Genomic DNA, 18,033 nt, shown 5'->3' with positions numbered 1-18,033 from the left:
AAAGCACTCGATGCGTTCCGGGCCAACCAACCCCCGTGAGAGGGCGAAAAGTCTGCGAACAACCGCGTGACAAGGTGTATCGCAAAGCGAGAGAGAAACCTCCCCCTCTCTTGTCACGCTTAAAGGTAATGTAATCGAATGGACGCTCGAGGAGATGAGACACGAAAAAGATGTAGCAGAACACATCTGACTCGAGATCAAAGTGGTACCCCTCGACAAGGAGAAAATATATACATGAAGTTTTAAAAAAACGCTGATCTTTAAAATAAACAACAATTCGAAATGTTTTATCTCGACAATCGAAACAATGTGTCTTTTAATTAAATCTTTATACGTACATTAAATAATTCATTGGTTTCTTCAAAGTTGAAGTTGAGATGGATTGTATATTAATTCAATATATGTATTTTCAATTATATGCGCGATTTCTTTTAAGAAGTGTACACGAGTCGGAGAGGATTGATAGATGAAATGTACGATCAACTTAAATTACATCTATTTCTAAAAATAATGTCTTCCACGATTAATAGAATGAACCAAAGTTGAGCTACTCACTTCTGAAGCACCGTGTAGATAGGACAATTGCCACGAATATTGAGACACTCTCCTCCTACTCTGGATCTCTCTCCGCTCGAACAGCCGTGAATCTGGCTAAGATCGAATTGGCAACGAGCGGAATCATGGGCCTGATCTGGTCGATCTGCGCCTCTCCTTTGTTCTCGACGCAAAGTTAAAAGCGATTATACGGTAAACGTCAATATTGAACCGGTCGGCCGAATAGTTTGCCAAGACATTTTTCCAATCCCTTCATCGAGCAACGATAATAACTCGTCTTCGTTCGTTCGATGATTTGTCTCTCCACAATGTCGAGCCACAACGTTGAATGGATGGCAAATAACGAAAATGAACGTGGTAAGAACGTGTTTCTCGTCATTCAAAGATATTAAGTTATTGCACATTGGTCAAATTCGTTGATCCTTTACAAAACGGTGCCTTTGGGACGAGTTAATCGGCCGATGTTTGTTTCAATCTGGATTGATGAACGGTGCGATAACGTTACAAATTGATGATTTAATTAGACGAATTGTAATCCGACCAGTCGATTGTTCGCGATTGACTGTGTTTGATTTTAATTAGCTGAATAATCGGCCGTATTATCGCGCCTGTGTTAAATTTCTCTGCGATCTCGAGATGTTTATTCGGCTCTGTCCTCTTCGAAAATCTTGTGATATCGTTTATTTATCAGGAAAAGATCAGCATTTGAATGAGGAATTTTTTTCCAAGGAATATCCAATCTTTCTAATCTTTCTTCTTTATCAATTCGCGATACCATTTTACTCCCTGCGTATTATCAATATTTAACAAAATTTCTCTTCGAAAAATTTTAATTTTAATCCCAAATATTCGAGAATATTAAATTAAATATTTAACTTTGTAATAATATTTCCTCGGTTACTAATATCTTGCTTCATCCTCATCTCCTTGATCGTATCCCGATCGATCGATACGACAATTTCAACCGTGTCCCGAGAGAAGAAGGGAGTAGAAAGAAAATTTGACACCCGAAGAAGAATCACCGCAAAAAGGAGCACTTACCGCGCCCGTTCCAACTGCGCTCCCCCGCCGTCTGGCTTCTTTCATTTCGCGTTATTGCGAAGGCGAAAAGGACAAACTGCTCTTTCAGCTCGCGGTACACGGAAAATATACAGGGTCCACCTTTTTCGCGATCACACATTCCTCGAATACTTTTATGGGTGAGCGTGAAACGCGTTCTAAAAATACGTTGGAAAATATAAACTATCTATTTATTATATCGAGAAATCGATAACGAAATAACTCGATTCACGGTAGACAGTAGATTGCACGTTATTAACGTCGATAACAGGAGAAATTGCTTGGGGTGCAATGGTCGTGGTGGGTTGACCTTTATTCACGGGCGTGGAAACTTGAAGCTTCTGGAAATGATAAGTTCCAGAGGACAGTTCGAGTGAACTAAATTTAACCCTTTCATTACGACTATGCCCCGTTTGCTTTGATTCGATATCTCTCCATATTGCGGATAATTATCGGTCGTGAAGAGAGGTACGTGTTCTGTGATTATGGAGATAGAGATTCGTTTGAAATTTTGTATACTTTTTTTTATATAATCTAAATCATTTTATGCTTATTCTTTTATACATATATATATATTTAAGATTCACTGGATATTACATTTGCCAAAATTCCATCTTCGTGTGTGATAATCGAATTTCACTATTTTTAATAAAAGTGAGAAGATTTTGTCTTAGGAAATATTTATTTTATTGTGCAATCTATAAATATTTATTCGATATAATAATGAAAATTTTTTCATTTTCTATTTCAATGTATATGAATGAAAATTTTGTCATCTATTAAAAAAAAATTAAACATTATTTATCTCCGCGAAATTAATTATGGAAGATGATAATCATGAACATACCCTAATTATATATCACGATCATCTTGCAAAGACACGATCCAATTTCACGAGTCTGAAACCCCTCGAAACCAAGCTGCTCGCGGTTGAACATTCACCGAACAACCACCGAAACCAATGGATTAACAGAAATCTGACAATTAATTTCGTAAATTCGTGCCAAAACTATCGTTCGCCGTACCGTAAAATCTATAACCAATCTCGTCGAGTTAAAATGGAAAAAAAAAACGTAGCAGAAATCAAACGTTAAATTAGCAGAAACGGCAGATCAAACATCAAATATTCAGCGTGCGAATAAAATAAAAATGCGCGTGTGCATACATTGATACCTGTAAAATGTAAACAATTAAGCGTGCGATTAAACGTGTTGATAAAATCAGTCGCGCGGGATGCTATATGCTCCGTGAAAATATCCGGATATTTTTTTTTTTTTTTTCATTCCACTTCTATTCGTCCGAGTAATTTTTATAATTAAAGCGGAACCTCGATGCTTTTCCTCCGCCTCTCATTCGAACCATCTGAATACGCGTGTTTTTTCCCCCAAGGTATTCAAAACGTGACTCGTTCTTCGCGGATTAAATGGTAATTTCACCTGACCTACCTCATCTTTGCACGCATTTTCTTTCCCCTCGGCCACTTTTTGAGTCTCTTAATTTCTCCACGTTCAAAGAAACTAACGAGTGTCTATACGGCTGTCCCGAGAGAAAGTCCTCTTCGTTATTTGCACGCGCAATTTTAATGGTCAAACTGGTTGAAAAATATACACAGTATAATTCAATTCTTATTAAAATTAATTTCCTCGATCTCTTTCTAATTTTCCCGATAACGCGTTTCTCGTTAAGCGTCTCCTGGCCCCTGCAACAATTAATTACAGTATTAATGAAATGAAAAATAAGAAATCACGCGTTGATCAATAATAATCAAACAAATCCAAAGTTTGGAGAAATATAGAATTTTATAAAATATCGTTGGAATACAATTCACCACGACTATTATTTAGATTTAGAAGGACGAAATAAATTTTAGAGATATAGAGTCGAAGATATCGTGTAATAAAATAACGGCATCCTAAAATATCCATTTTACATATAAAATATATATCTTTGCCAACGTTGCACGAAAATTCAACGGTTCCATACAAGTGCGAACGCAACGTTTCGGTCGAGATCGTATAACGAGATACGAAGCGATGGCACGTCAGGTTGCATATTTAAGGGTGAGCTTATTAACGCGATACCAGCGCCACGGCTAGTGAATCACCGGGTAACGGTGTGAATGGAGCTTAACGTGGAAGGAGTAGAGGAAACGCGGAGCGAAACAGGAAGCAGCCGTTTCCATGGACACGACACCGGTATTGGCTTAGAATCGGCTTTTCTCTGGCTGCATTTTCATACCTCGCCTACCTCTCCAATGCTTTGTCACCTATATACGAGAGATGCCTCGTATGCACGCATTCAATACGGTCAACAGTTCCGTGTTTTCACGGAAGCAACGAAAACTCTCGACTAATTACGAGTGGAAATCCCGTTAATACCGTTGCCACGTACCCGCTTTCCAACTATAACTTTTGCCCATAATAATCCCCCTTTTTCAGAAGAGAAAAGAAAAAAAAAAAAAAGAATGGAGGAGTAAGAAGATTGCAACTGAGGCTCTATATCGTGGCGAAATCCACGTAAGAAAGTTAGAAACGTAATCTCGACGAAGCGGAACGCAAGCGTGCGGACGTGTTGCGTGAAACGTGGTGAAACCTTCGGAACATGGAATTTCACCGAATATTCTGTCTCGTTGTTAGTTTCGTTTTATCGCCTACATCTGTTTTTCCAGGGTTAGCGGTATACGTGCGTTACAAGTTGAACATGAGACGTTATTTGCCGAGTTATTCCGTGCACGTATGGCTTATGTAAGGAAAACGAAAGTCGAAAATACATATGGCGTTAGTGGAGCTGTAGATAGAGTTCTCGCTTGCCATGGCTGTGGACTTAGGTTCGATTCCTCGTAAATTTTATGAAATTTTTCTTCCAGTTTTTAGTGAATTTTTCGCAACTACGATACTATAGTGAAAAAGTGTAATATATTTGTGTAGTAAAAAATTTCTAAAATCTTTGTTTTTAAAAGAAGAAAATAGTTGAAGAAAAAAACTTATAGAACATCAAGAAAATTTTCTTCCCCTAGTAGTGTTGTTGTTATATATACGGTATATATATTTTCAAGTATTTTCATCCACTTCTACATTCTTGCAGCTATTTTCATAAAACCGTGTGTAAAATTGGTCTTATATAAAAATAAATCAAACAAAGAAAAAAGAGAGAAAGAAAAAAAATTCATATTCTTTCTCCGTGAAACTGAGAATTTTTAAATCTTTTAAAATAGCTCCAAAAATTTCTGTTTCCACAGGAAACAGTGAGAACAAAGAATGAATATGTACACTTCTCAAAAAAAAAAAAAATCGAAAGAGAGGAAAAACGACCAGAATTCTTATTTAAAATATATATGCATACAGCTTCTCCGTACACATGGTTGAATGTAGATTTTCTAAATTCTCAAACAGAGAAGTGCAATGTAAATTTGTTATCGGTTCAAAGAGAAAGGGGAGGAATAGTGGAGCTCTTGATGCATTAAAAATACTTCAACTTCAAAAATCGAAGAAAACAAACAAGTGTTTGTAAATGATAGAAATCACAGCGATGAGAATTTCTTCGTAAATATACAAATCTTTCTCTCTCTCTCTCTCTCTCTCTCTCTCATTTTCTATCGTTCTTTCTCTCATTCATCTTCTTCCATCATTCTTTGCATCGTTATCTTTCCGAGGGAAGCTCTTGAAACTTGATGTTCCTAGTTTCCACGAATATTCCCAACGAGGAAAAATAGACTCATAAAGCATGTCGCGTGGTATACGCTCAAAACAATCGCGGCCAACTGAATTCGAGGATTAATGGATGCCGATGAAACATCGAAACCGCGGACAACGGCGCATGAAATATAAATTCCGTATCAACGGGAAGCCAGGAGGAGTGGTGGCGAGTGAATCGGAGCGTCTTCGCAACGGGATTATTCCAGGCACAATGAATTGCACGGCGAATTGCGAGAATCCCCCTTTTGAACTTCGTTGCATCGTACGAATACGAGAACAAAGGGACATTTCTGCACAAAGGAGTTTGTGGAGAGCACCTGAGAACACGATCTCTCTCTCTCTTTGTCTCTCCCCGTCCTCACCAGCTCTATATCTCACGAAAGAAAAATATTTATCTTCGAGGGGCGGAAACGTTCGATCGAAATCGATTAACGAGAAAGAGAGAGATTTTTTCTCCTCCCCCTCATATTTAACGTTTTCTCAGATTTATCTTGGAAAAAGTTACTCCTGTTGGAAGAAGAGAAATTCTTCACAATTAAGAAGTTTTTCGAGAAAGAGATCGTAATTTGCCCTTCTTAATTAGCATCTTTTATCTAATATATATATGTGTTTCGAAATATTTGACGAAATTTTAATATTATTTTTCCTTGTATTTTCGTTCCTATTAAATATTGATTTGTTGTTTTATATACAAGTAATAAAAAAAGAAAGGAAAAAAGAAAGAATAACACAATAATAATTACAATAGATGGCAAATATAAAGAACATTTTGAAAAAAAGATCTCCCTCTCCTTCCAAAATTCTCTGCAAAATCTTTGCGAATAAATAACACGAAAGACAATGCCATTCATTGCGAAAATATATGTTGATTAACAGAGAATACTATTTAACTCGAAATGTCTCACGGTTTCACAGGCTTCGCGGGGAACGGACGTAAAACGTGATTTACCACCCTCTGTATTTTATACCTTCTCTGAATAGCGACCCCGTTCCCGAATAATCCCGTTTCAGCGATTCGAACAAGGGGTTAAGGAACTATTAGATCTCGAATAGGAGGGATATTCAAGCCGAAGAATATAGGAATCTATCCGAGAGAATCGCTCGAGAGGATCAGCAGAATGAAATCGTCTCTGCCAGGATGATTGGAAGACGAATCGAATGAATTCTCGATATATCCTCGAATTCTCAAAATTTATGACCAATCCTTCCCTCCCTCCCCTTTTTTCCTCCAAAATTTTTAATTCTCGCTTCGTTTATATAATCGCCTCCTTATAAAGATATTGAAAATATTCCTCGATCCGTTGTTTTGCTTTTCACGAATTGAATCGTGATTTCCACGCGACGTACAGATATTAAAACGCGAGATGAACGATTGGAGAAAGCCAGCCAGCTTCCCTCGACTTGCTAAAATACTTCGATCTGTTAGTCGCGATACTCGAGAATAAGCTCGAGAAATTCGCATAAAATATTGCGAAACGCGGACGTTTTATGCGAGTTGAGCCATCAAACACGGGAGGGAGGAAGGGAGGGAAGAAGTGATACAGAGGAGTTACTTTAAAAATGCATCACCGGTACGGTATCGCGGAGGATAAATCCGAAAACGAGAGATAAATATCGTATTGAGCGTCGGTTGTCTATGGAATATCAAGTTGGTACGTTAGTTGTTAAGGTTTACGTAACAGGGATGGAGCAAGAATCTGAAAATTGCATTCCATCGTCGCGTTATCTTTCTCCCAAAATTTGCCCAACTTTCGGGCGGATTTCGAATGAAAATTATGTCGCAGAAACGGTCGGTTTGCCGGACCAAAGTTTCGATTTCGCGTTAACGTTGATACGAGGCGATAAATGATAATTAAATCGGGAAGAAATATCGCAGTTATTTTATCCGTGGTACCGTTAGATTTACCAGTACGTGGAGTTCCAGTCTGCTCGTTTGGGTACCATTCTTACAGAAGAAGAACAGTGCAATATGTGTAGCTGCAATTATGGATGTGCTACGCTGCTTTCATTAAAATCGGCGAGGATATACGAAGCTTTCATTGTCAGAGCTCTTACTCTTAATTCTTTGAAAACGTTATTTTTCTTTCTTTCTCTGTATTCTCAGCCCTCGACATTCTGTGACCCTTCGTTAATTGCAGATTCTAAGTAATCATTCGTCCATAAGTACATAGGATCTCTTCCCCTTTTGCACATTTTTTTTTTATTACTCTCAGTTAAAAAAGATCAGGAAAAAATATTTACAAATTCTCGCGGCAATTTATATTTTTCATCCTTCTTCTTCAATTATATTCTTTGCAGATTCAGAATCTAAGTTAACTTTCTTCGAACGATTTTCACGTTTGTATAAAAATCGAATTGAAGATTCGGAATCTCTTGAAGCGAATAACGCTCAACTTCAACTTCCTCTTTCCACCAAACTTATCTCGATTCGCCAAATTTCGTTCGCCAAAAAGAAAAAAATCTCATCGTCTCCTCGATGCTTAAACATTTTCACTCCGCTCCGTCGAAATTACTCGAGACGAGGCTCGAGATATAACCGCGAAATAACAGACGCAACAATGGCAACGGATAATAACCATCCCTTAACGTCTTTTTCATGGCCGTTTCTTATAACCTTTGGAAATAAAAGAGAAGAAGAAAGAGAGAGAGAGAGAGGGAGAGCGGAAGTGGCGTGGCGTATAGCCGGAAAAACTGTCTTGGACGGAGGTACGGGTGGAAGTTTGAGCGCCAACGTCCCGCAAAATTAGTTTCATTCGAGGAAAAAATGAGCCGTGCTCGGTGGGAACGGTTGCACGGTCGGGTTGGCATCGAGGAATGCAGGAGAGAGAGAGAGGACGCGGATCGATACTGTACTCGTGTACAATGGTGGGCAACGTTCGTTCGTTCGATCCCCAAACCGGGATCCGTCCACGGTATATCGTAATTAACCAATTAAAACTTCCGGTCCCGTAATTTCCGAAATAATAACCGGTTTCTCTGCCCTCCCCCTCCATCCTCCAGTTTCTGATTATATTCGACAGTTCAATTATTCCTCTAATTAAGCGGTCAACAATACGTCAAACGTATCCGCGACTCTAGCTCCTTCGATCGAGCGATTCACTTCTCTTGGCTCGAGTCTCAAGATTCTAAGCCTGATGTTCGTCGATTACTCAGTCATCAGTTCCAAGGAGATGGAAACGATGAAGTGGATTCGAGAGTTAATTTATTTCGAGCGAAACGAGTATATATTTATAAACTGGAGGATTGAAAAGATCGTTTATCGTATTTTTTTGAAACGTAATCGATAAATTTAATCGAAATTCCGACAAAGGAAGAAGAAACAAACAACGAAAAGAATAATATCGATACAGGATAAAAATCAAGGGAATCCTCGAGCCTGTTTCAAACCATCCGAAAATTCGTCGGCTAATTTCGATGAAACGCGTTGGCCGCAACACTCGAGGCTAATCGAGGAAAATACCGTTATTTGTTTCGCGCGCGCTATTTATTATGGATTAACGAGAAAATTCGGCAACGATAATTTATGTGAAAGTAGACCGAGATAGGAGATCGCTTAATTAAATCGTTCTGGAAATCTGCGCTCTCCAACTCCCTCCTCCCCCTTTCCGATACACGGTGGCGCAACACCGTGCTCCCTTCGATATTCGAATGTTATTAAATATTCATTACATAATAAAGCCGGACATGTTGCCGCCATTATATCGGCCGATATATCGATCTCGCGGATACTCACGAGTATCCAGACTTTTTCGAGCATGGCTAGTAATTTAATAGTAATAACGTTCGTAACGTACACCCCCTCCCCCGCGAGTAAGATCGAATATCAAATCGTTGGCCGCGGATATATACGGAATATCACGAACGCAGCATTAGCGAAAACTATTAATGTCGGCGTAAACGTTCGAATACCGGGGATTTACTTGGTCAAATGAAACCGGGCAAATTCATAAGTTCGAATCTGGAGCGCGGTTGTTATATGTTTGGGGAGTATATCTCGTTCGACGATTTACTCTAGCCTTTTAACAATAACGTGAACGCGAGTTGCGCGGCGATAAAAATGTTTATTGTTCGATCGAGGAAGGGGAAACGTTTGCGTGCAATGGAATCTTTTATTCGTCGGGTTTAACTTTTATTTCGTTTTTTCTCGTATCCGTGCAAGCGAAATTTTCTTAATTATAAATCGAGAATTGAGGTAATTGGCACTAGCAGGTCGCTAATCATACGTATCTTTCGCACCTTGTGCTCTGGTACCGCGAGGACCTTGGTATGTCTACAGATAAGAAGAGAATTAATTTGTATGCGAGGGTGTCCCATAAAAACGTGGAACATCGGAAATTTCTTTCTAATTTCAAGCGATATTTTCAAAAACTTTGGAAAAACTTTCGTTTCGATTTTGTTAACTAATAAACACTAGCCAATCGCGTGTACTTCGAAGGTACCGATAAACAAATTAACAAACAAGTTCGAGCAACGCGTATGAAAAAAAATATCACATCGAATTGTACATCTTATTCGTTATTGTATACGAAACACAGAACCGCGCGTCGTTTTTTATCTACCCACGATAAAAACTTTAATGCAAAATTAATCGAAATTCGATTACGAGCGACGCAAAATTTAATACGCGTGGAACGAAGGCTCGCGGCGAACTGAGGTTATTGCGAAGGAATTCGGTGTGTTGACATCGCGCGGTCGACGATTGTTGGTATTTCTTTGGATAGATTTTAAAATCGTTTCATTTCCAAGAATTTTATTACTTCCGTGATTAATTGTATATTTATTGTCGTCGAATACATTGGATATATTTATTTTTTAAAAATTTGTACTTTTTAAGTTTATCGTTTTTTTTTAATTTTTCAAATTGAAACAAAATTAAAGTTATAGTTATGTATAATTATAGTAAGATTGTAAGACGAATTCTAAAAAGAAAAATTTATATTCAATCATACCACCCACGCATCTCCTTTCGATCGAATAAATCCAAATTTCGAATATCGTCAAGGATTTTTTCAATGGATTTGATTTCTCTCTCTATCAATCCTCTCGATATTTTTCTTTATAAAATTCTCTTTCAGTCATAAAAATCTCACGCTTTATAAAATCGCGTAAGAAAATAACGTACACATTCTTATTCAATATCCATATAATTAATTTTCTTTTTCATGTATATATATTTAATACAAAAAAATTATTTCATACGGAATTTATATCTTATTATAAGAAATTTTCTTAATTATAAACCGAGAATTGAGGTAATTGGGGTAACGTTTAAAGTTCTTTCTTGTTTAAAGAGAACACTAGTAAATGGTAATCCGCAAAAAAACGAGATCCTTTTTTTCAAACGAATGCAAATTTAATTTACTTTAAGTTCTTTCTCGCCGATCGACGTTGTAACGGAAATTCGAAGATACGATCGATACCCCCTTCGGATTAAATCCTTCCTTCTAATTATCTTAGCGAGTTTGTTCAATCTATGGAAATCATTCGATTCTATTTGATATTGTGAGAAAGAAATTTATAATTGCGAGAGTCCACGTACGTACGTACAATCACGGTAACTATTCAGAACGGGACAAGAAGTTTCCCGTAGTTTCCTTTCCACTCTCGTTGCTAACCAAATTTTCCTTCCACTCTGCTCGTTAATGCACAATGCGAAACTCGAAATTGTACGCGGTCAAGTTTTAAACGTCATGGAAAGTATGAAACGATATATTTAAATGATATTGATAAGCTAAATATCTCTTTAACGATTGCATTAATTGTAATAAAAAAAAAACTGAATACATTTTACGATATCTTCATTTATACTCTCACATATAAACTCTTCCAATTTCGACGATATTCACTACAAATGCACTTTAACTTTAACCCGCCCTACCATTTGAGGCTCATTCAAAAATCATTAAATTAAAAAATCCTCTCCATCTTTAACTTCGTCTTTAACAAACAACTCTTCCAATTTTTAATCATCACTTTCTACTTGCGCGTCGTCCTCCGCGGGATTCGTGAAAGAAGTGAAGAAAGTCGTAAAATTATCATGGTTGATCGAGGGGAAGGGGAGAGGGGAGCGTATGATCCAGGCTTATCGCGGGGAATGGCGCGTGGCGGGAATAAAAAGGGAAATAAGCCGGTATCGGACGGTGGCTCCACGAGAATCCGATCCTCCTCGAATGATATTTGCGCTCCCTTTCCGCGACATGGTCGTGGATACGCGAAATCCGATTTAAAATGATAGCAAAGCTTGCTCAGAATGGAAGCGCGCCATGGAAATGCGCTGTTATTGCTCATATCCGAATAAACCGGCTTCTACTCGCTCGCGTGTCGTCCTCGATCCGCTCCGCGTCCAATTCACCGTGATTCAATTTCGCTACACGATTTATTCCTGCCATTCGCCGATGAAATGCCGGAGGTGCGACTTTTTTCGTCAGCGCGAACAATATATGCACGCATAGTTCTCGCGTTATTACACGTTATATGGGTGTTCTCATTAATAACGATGATGAGTGAAAATAAATAAGTTTTAATTAACGCAACGAAGTAAAAAAATCGAGTGGCGGTCTGTGAATTTTTTCAATACGAATTATAATTATAGTTATATTATTTCGTTTGTTGCAGCAAAATGGATTTGGACACATCCATTGAAATATTTCATTCAATTATGAAAGTTATGCTTGAAACTTGTCTCATAGCGATGCAATAGTAATACGAGAACGTGACGTGACTTCTATTTAGTTTGTGACAATTATTTTTTTGGGTAGATTATGTTTTTGTAAAATATATGATTTAACGAGAAACTATTACCAGGAAATGATTTCATTGTTCGTCAAATGGTTCGATGCGTTTCAAAAGACGTAGGTACGGAAATGTGTTAGAAAACAATTAGACTTAGTATAGACTGTGCAAATTGAGGAATCAATTTACTTTGGCGGAGGGAAACTTCGTGTACACTTACTCTCTTGTGTCCGTTTCAAACGAATTGTCGTTTGCTTATTTCCCGTATCGGTGACGACGCTTCGTTAAACCTTTTGGCAAAATTTCCCTGGCAAAGGGTAAAATTCTTCTAATCTTCGATTCGCGATTATATTATCTAAAATATAACCGCGGGCGTTTATCTAAAAATCGTTTTTTTTTTTTTTTCGTAAATGAAAATATATCTCATTTTTCATTCGAAAAAAAAAAAGAAAATAAAGAATTAGCAGAAATTTTCGTAATAACGTCAATCCAATTTTCCAAAAATCCCTATATTTCAAATATTTTAATATTCGATATATATAGTTAATAAATAAAGTTGACCTATTTACGGATGAAATTTCCAGCGCAATCCCATTTATCCGAAACTGAATTACTAATATCGATAACGAATACGTGATACATCAAATTTTACTCTTTTTAAAGAGCCAATCGCAATGATGGAACGTAATAGAATAACGTGTGGATCGAGCGTAATTTATATATCGGAACGATCTTGTTTTATCGTGGTACAGGTTGAATAAACAGAGGGATGAGAAAAAAATTTATGGAAATCCTCCATTTTACGAGGGAATTAAACGTTACCTACGTATCGAGCTATCATTCGAAAGAATGAAATCGAAAATATCAACGTCAATGGTCATCGTGCAACAACGTTATGTACAATTGGTATTTCGATTTTTCTATAGATTATAAATTTCACGATAAATTCGATAACGACTGATACGAACCATATCGAGTTTCAACGCTTATACCTGAAACCCGACTGATAATCGCTCTTAAAATTTCCGATTTTCGTTTCGATACACAATGAAGATTCATCGCGATTCGATTAATTGTATTATATCTCGTCGATATACGCGAACCGGTTGGAACCGGTTGGAAAACACGTACCTGTCATTTTTGCGCGATTCGTTCGTTCCCCTCGTGGTTTCTGACACGTTGAATAATTTCTGTCGAAACACGTAAATCCACTTTTCGAAAATTCATTCCACCATTATACCATTATATCTCGTGGCCGACTTAACCGATCTCGCCCCCTGTCTCTCCAAATATTATAAACTTTTTGAAATGTTTTATATAGAAAATAATCCAGTTTGCAAATAAAGGAAAAAACATTTTGTCAATTTCATTTTGTCAATCGAAATTTCTCACCTGTTACGTCTTCGTAATTAATTGTCGATTACTCTATTTCTTTCCTTCAAATAACCGATTATGAATATTCATATAAAATCTCGTTAAAATTTCTGCGATAAATTCGAACGCGAAAGAACACTATTTCGATCATTATTTCAATTTCAAAGTTTTCGTTTCAATTTCCCGATTTCATATGATAATTATATATAATTTTATATTTCTTTAAATCTACACAAAAATGTGTTTATTGAAATTTCCCGTCCCAATATTTATTATTTCCAATAATCATTTCCATTCCAATGCAAAATAATAATCTCGCAACATTCTCCAAAGATCGTCAACATCGTAACCAACGACCATCCATTCTAGGGATCTCTCAAATCATCCGCCATTGCCGAGGACCAACAACCCTATAATTTGCCCGGGAATCGTCTCCAAACACTCATCTTCACGATCCAACACCTGCCCTTCAACCAAGGCCAGCGTTAATCACCAAAGTGCTCGTTTGACGCGATAAAATCGCGTGCCACGACCCTATTGCCCGGCATATTGCTCCTCTCTCCCTTTCTCTCCCTCCCCCTCTCACCCACCTGATATTATCGATTCGGTGCGCTTCTGGCTGCCGCCACGACACCCGTTTATGCACACGTTTCCCGCGATATGACAAACAGCGTGACGCCGTGGCTACGACCGGCCTCGTTGATACGCGAGATGTCATCTCGGCTTTTCGTGCAACTACGAGCTGCGAGATGAACGAGCGCTTCGAGGTCGAGAGGCCTCGAAACCATCGGACAAACCACAGCTGAATTATGTTCGAGGATCTCCCTGTAGAAGGAAAGAAATTTATGGAGAAGGCTCGAAAAAGAGAGAGAGAGATTTTATACTTCGGGGAAAGGAACCTTTTATGATTGGTGTTTCGAGGATAAAATGAGAAGAAGAGGATGAGTTTGGATGTATTTGATGTAGGAAGGGAAAGGTTGTATATCAGGGAATTGTTGATTGGATCAAATTATGGTGTGAATCTGTGGTGAAATTTAATTAAACATTCTAATTCTGATCTCTAATTCTTTCTTTTTGTTATTCGTGTTGCAATTTTGATTAATTAAAATCGATGATGTCGTTGATTAAAATATATCGTGGTTAATATTGGGAGGAGGGATAAAGTTTATATTTGTATCTTCTCCCGTTATTTCAAAATTTCTTTTATTTCTGATACACCGTGATGATCGGATTATAGCCGCGTCAACGCTCCATTAATCCAGAACCATGCACGCCATTCTTTTTTAATTCGTTTAAGAAATTTATTGCATTTACGGACACGCCACATCAAACAAACCAGACCGCTGAGTTAATCGTTTGTTTCAACAATTTCAGGTCAATTAATTCATTCACCGAGCCGAAGCACGTAAATGCACGGCCAAATGTAGTTCAAATCAATGTATATCGAATACCAAAATTGTTTTAAACGATGCTCGAATTTTTGCGAACAACTGTTGAATGGAATGGTTTGTGTGGTTATCTTAAGTTTGTTTTTTTTTACGGCTTTTTATTCGATGTTTATGAAAGGGGGATGGATGGAACAGAGACAGGAGGGAAACGAAAGTCACGGGGAGAGAAAGGTAACGACGCGGTTCAAAGAGGGAAACGCGATCGCGAATCCCTCAATGGGTTTAGGTAAGGGTTCCCAACCTGTTTTTATCGTTATAGACGTCTACAGAACATCGACATTCCTTGGGATGTAATTCTAATCCTCGGGATGCTTGTGGTATCACATTTGTAATTCTGAAAAAAAGAAGGATTGTTCCATTAACTATAATGGCCAACATCGAATTATTCATAAAAATGATAAATATTTCTGGTTCCGTTTCATTATCGTGTAAACGCGATTGTAAATTCTGTTTGAGATATTATAATATCAATAATCAAATGTATTTGATGGACGATATTAACGAAGCTGTTAAAAGTTAATGGTTAATTTTGAATTATTTGTGAGAGTAGTAGGTATATTTTATTCTGTTCACTTTTTTCTTCGACATATTGATAAATATCAAATAATCAATTATATTTTACGATTTGTTTCTTCATTACGAAGGATGACATCGAAGAAATTGGCAGTGATCCATTTTAGAATTATTAATAAAAATCCTTCTAATTTTTAATCATCATGAAACAAACGAATTGTGTTGAATTCTATTCGAGATATTATATCAAATTACATTAATTACATAAATTTCACAATTTGTATCTCCATAATGAAGAAACTATTCAAAAAATTAATCAATAGCTAATTAATTATTCATAAGAATAATCATACATCTTTTCGATTATACTATTAATTGATCCTACAAATACAAATCGAATAAATTCGAATAAAAATTTTGACGATTTGTAAAAAAAGGATGATAATATTTTCTTCTTTTTTTAATATCTTATAAAACCTTTCTCTTCTTTTTTTTACGTGAATTACGAAATTAATTCACTTGTCTCAACGAAGGAAAAAACCAGCTTCCTCTAAAAATGGATACAAAAGAGGAATGCGTGTAAACGAATGGAGATGATGGCATGGAATTATTTTGCGCGAAAGGCTCGAGGCCACGATTCACGCGAATGAATCGTTTGACAATCGTGGAAAGATTGGTTGATATTCCCCAAGGATGATATAATGAAATTATTTCGCAATGAGAACTTTGTAGTTCAGTGCCAAACAAGTATTAACCGGGTAAACAGAACACTGTTATTTTGAAAAACACTTTTTTTTCACTTTTGTTTGGTTAAAGTTATTCCTTCTAAGAATTAAAATATACATTTCAATTAAATTACACCTCAGAATACCTTATTTTTTCTATTTTTCCTTCTCTTCCATTTCATTTTTTAAAAAATAAAATACATATTAAAGTCGAATTAAGAATTTCGAAATTTTAATTTCAATTTCTATTCTTTACGATATTTCATATATTCTTACAACTTTAATCTCCTCTGAAAAATATATTTACAAATTTTTAATACGAACACTTTGCATCGATTGAAAAAAAAACGTAATATTTCAATAATTTTCAAAAACAAAAAATTAAATCATTAACGAAAAAAGCAGAAAAGGTTGAATTCTATAATAGCATAATCGCAAAATTTAAATTGTACATCTCGATAGAAATCTGTGTTTCTCGGAATTTCGTAGAAAATATTTCCGGGAAAACAGTTTCAATAAACTGAGTTCAGAATTGATTGAATTCCATTCGCCCGATTGAATTTCATCCCTTCGACTAATTATAATTCGTTGAAAGGAAAGAGCTGAATGGAATTAAATCAGTTGTCTTGGAATTGATTAAAAAGCGAGTAAAAGTGTAACCGGTGTTGATGAAACAGAGTAAACGCGCCTTCCAGCACGATATCTCGCTTCAAATAATTAATTGAAGCACAGTAATTTCGTAACTGCATTCGAACTCTTACGTAATCTGCGAGTGCAATTATTATACAGTTCATTTTTTTTCAAACGCTACCTGTTACATCTCCGCCTATTTTTCACCCTTGGCGAGCTTTTTATTAAGTTTTTCGCCAAATGTTTTCGTAATTACGCGTTGATTGTATCGCACGCGGCCATTTTTTGGTCCATTTATCGTCCAACATTTTACTCTCCTTCTTTAATTAAGCGTATTCGCATTCCTGAATTTCATCAAATTTTTTTTTTAAAGGAGATAATAACGAAAACGATTCTTCAATTATGAACAGAAATTCGTTATTAAATATACAGAGTTTGTACATGGAAATTGTATTTGTATTTATTATTATTATTATTTAAACATTTAAACAATTAATCAATCACTTCCATATATATACATATATATATATTATATTTCATATTAACATCTCTCTGAGAAAATGCATTTACATGCATCGATATCGTATCGATACTTTTTTCATATAATTATAAAAATTAAATACCGTTAAAACAAAATAAAAAAAAAAGAAAGAAAAAAGAAAAAATAGAAATGGCACGTACGAATTTTCACTGGCACGTGAACCATTCCTCGATAATTTCATTTTACAAATTTTACAAATAATCATTAATAACGCGTACAAATAAAATCTTTTTAATTTTATTCGAAAGAAATTATATTGTTAAAAATTTCGTCGCCACTACTTTATATATATATATATAATTCGTTTAAAAATGAATTCAGAATTGCACGAAAAAGAAAAAAAAAAACTTTTGTACGAAATCGATTTTGTAAAAAAGCATATCCTCGTCGTGTCGAATATCACGAAGTGTCTCGTGGAACATGCTCGAATATCAATAAAGCAACGCCTCTAATCATATTTCATCGATGACAGAAAGAACAGAATCCGAATCGATGAAGGATTCGAGGCCTACTCTTCTTCTATCGCCCCCTTATATATTTCTACTCATTTTTCTACTTTGAAATCGGACGAAAATCGATAGAAGGGATGATAGACATCGGTCAGATGGTGGCCCAGACCAGGTCGCATCTTTTTCGATATTTCCTTGAAGAAAAGAAGAAGAATAGAATAGAAGGAATAGAATAGCCTCGCGTATGCAAGACGAGAGAAGCTCCCCAGTCAATTTCTATATTAAAACAATTTTGATTTCATAATAATAAAA

At 36.4% G+C, this 18,033-nt stretch overlaps 1 protein-coding gene and 1 long non-coding RNA gene across 7 annotated transcripts in view; one reads left to right on the top strand and one right to left on the bottom strand.

Moving 5' to 3' along the window:
* LOC114577355 (uncharacterized) overlaps window positions 1-18,033 on the bottom strand; it is a 96,527-nt gene that overhangs the window by 11,142 nt on the left and 67,352 nt on the right. For 2 of the 6 annotated variants that reach the window (XR_009829635.1, XR_003697371.2), the window contains exons 3-5: window positions 15,105-15,197; window positions 14,006-14,240; window positions 3,060-3,313 (exon numbers count right to left, since the gene is read on the bottom strand). This is a non-coding gene — a long non-coding RNA (uncharacterized LOC114577355). Of the gene's footprint in view, window positions 1-555; window positions 3,314-14,005; window positions 14,241-15,104; window positions 15,198-18,033 lie in introns of all 6 variants that reach the window. The other 4 variants (XR_009829634.1, XR_009829636.1, XR_009829638.1 and 1 more) reach the window with 3 other exon arrangements.
* LOC107996525 (neural cell adhesion molecule 1-like) overlaps window positions 1-18,033 on the top strand; it is a 245,986-nt gene that overhangs the window by 162,356 nt on the left and 65,597 nt on the right. The gene's annotated exons all lie outside the window — the stretch shown is intronic.

Source organism: Apis cerana, linkage group LG5 (genome assembly GCF_029169275.1).
Source record: "Apis cerana isolate GH-2021 linkage group LG5, AcerK_1.0, whole genome shotgun sequence".
Taxonomy (NCBI): Eukaryota; Metazoa; Arthropoda; class Insecta; order Hymenoptera; family Apidae; genus Apis; species Apis cerana.
Note: the sequence above shows the minus strand (reverse complement) of the source record. Positions and strands in the feature narration are given on the sequence as shown.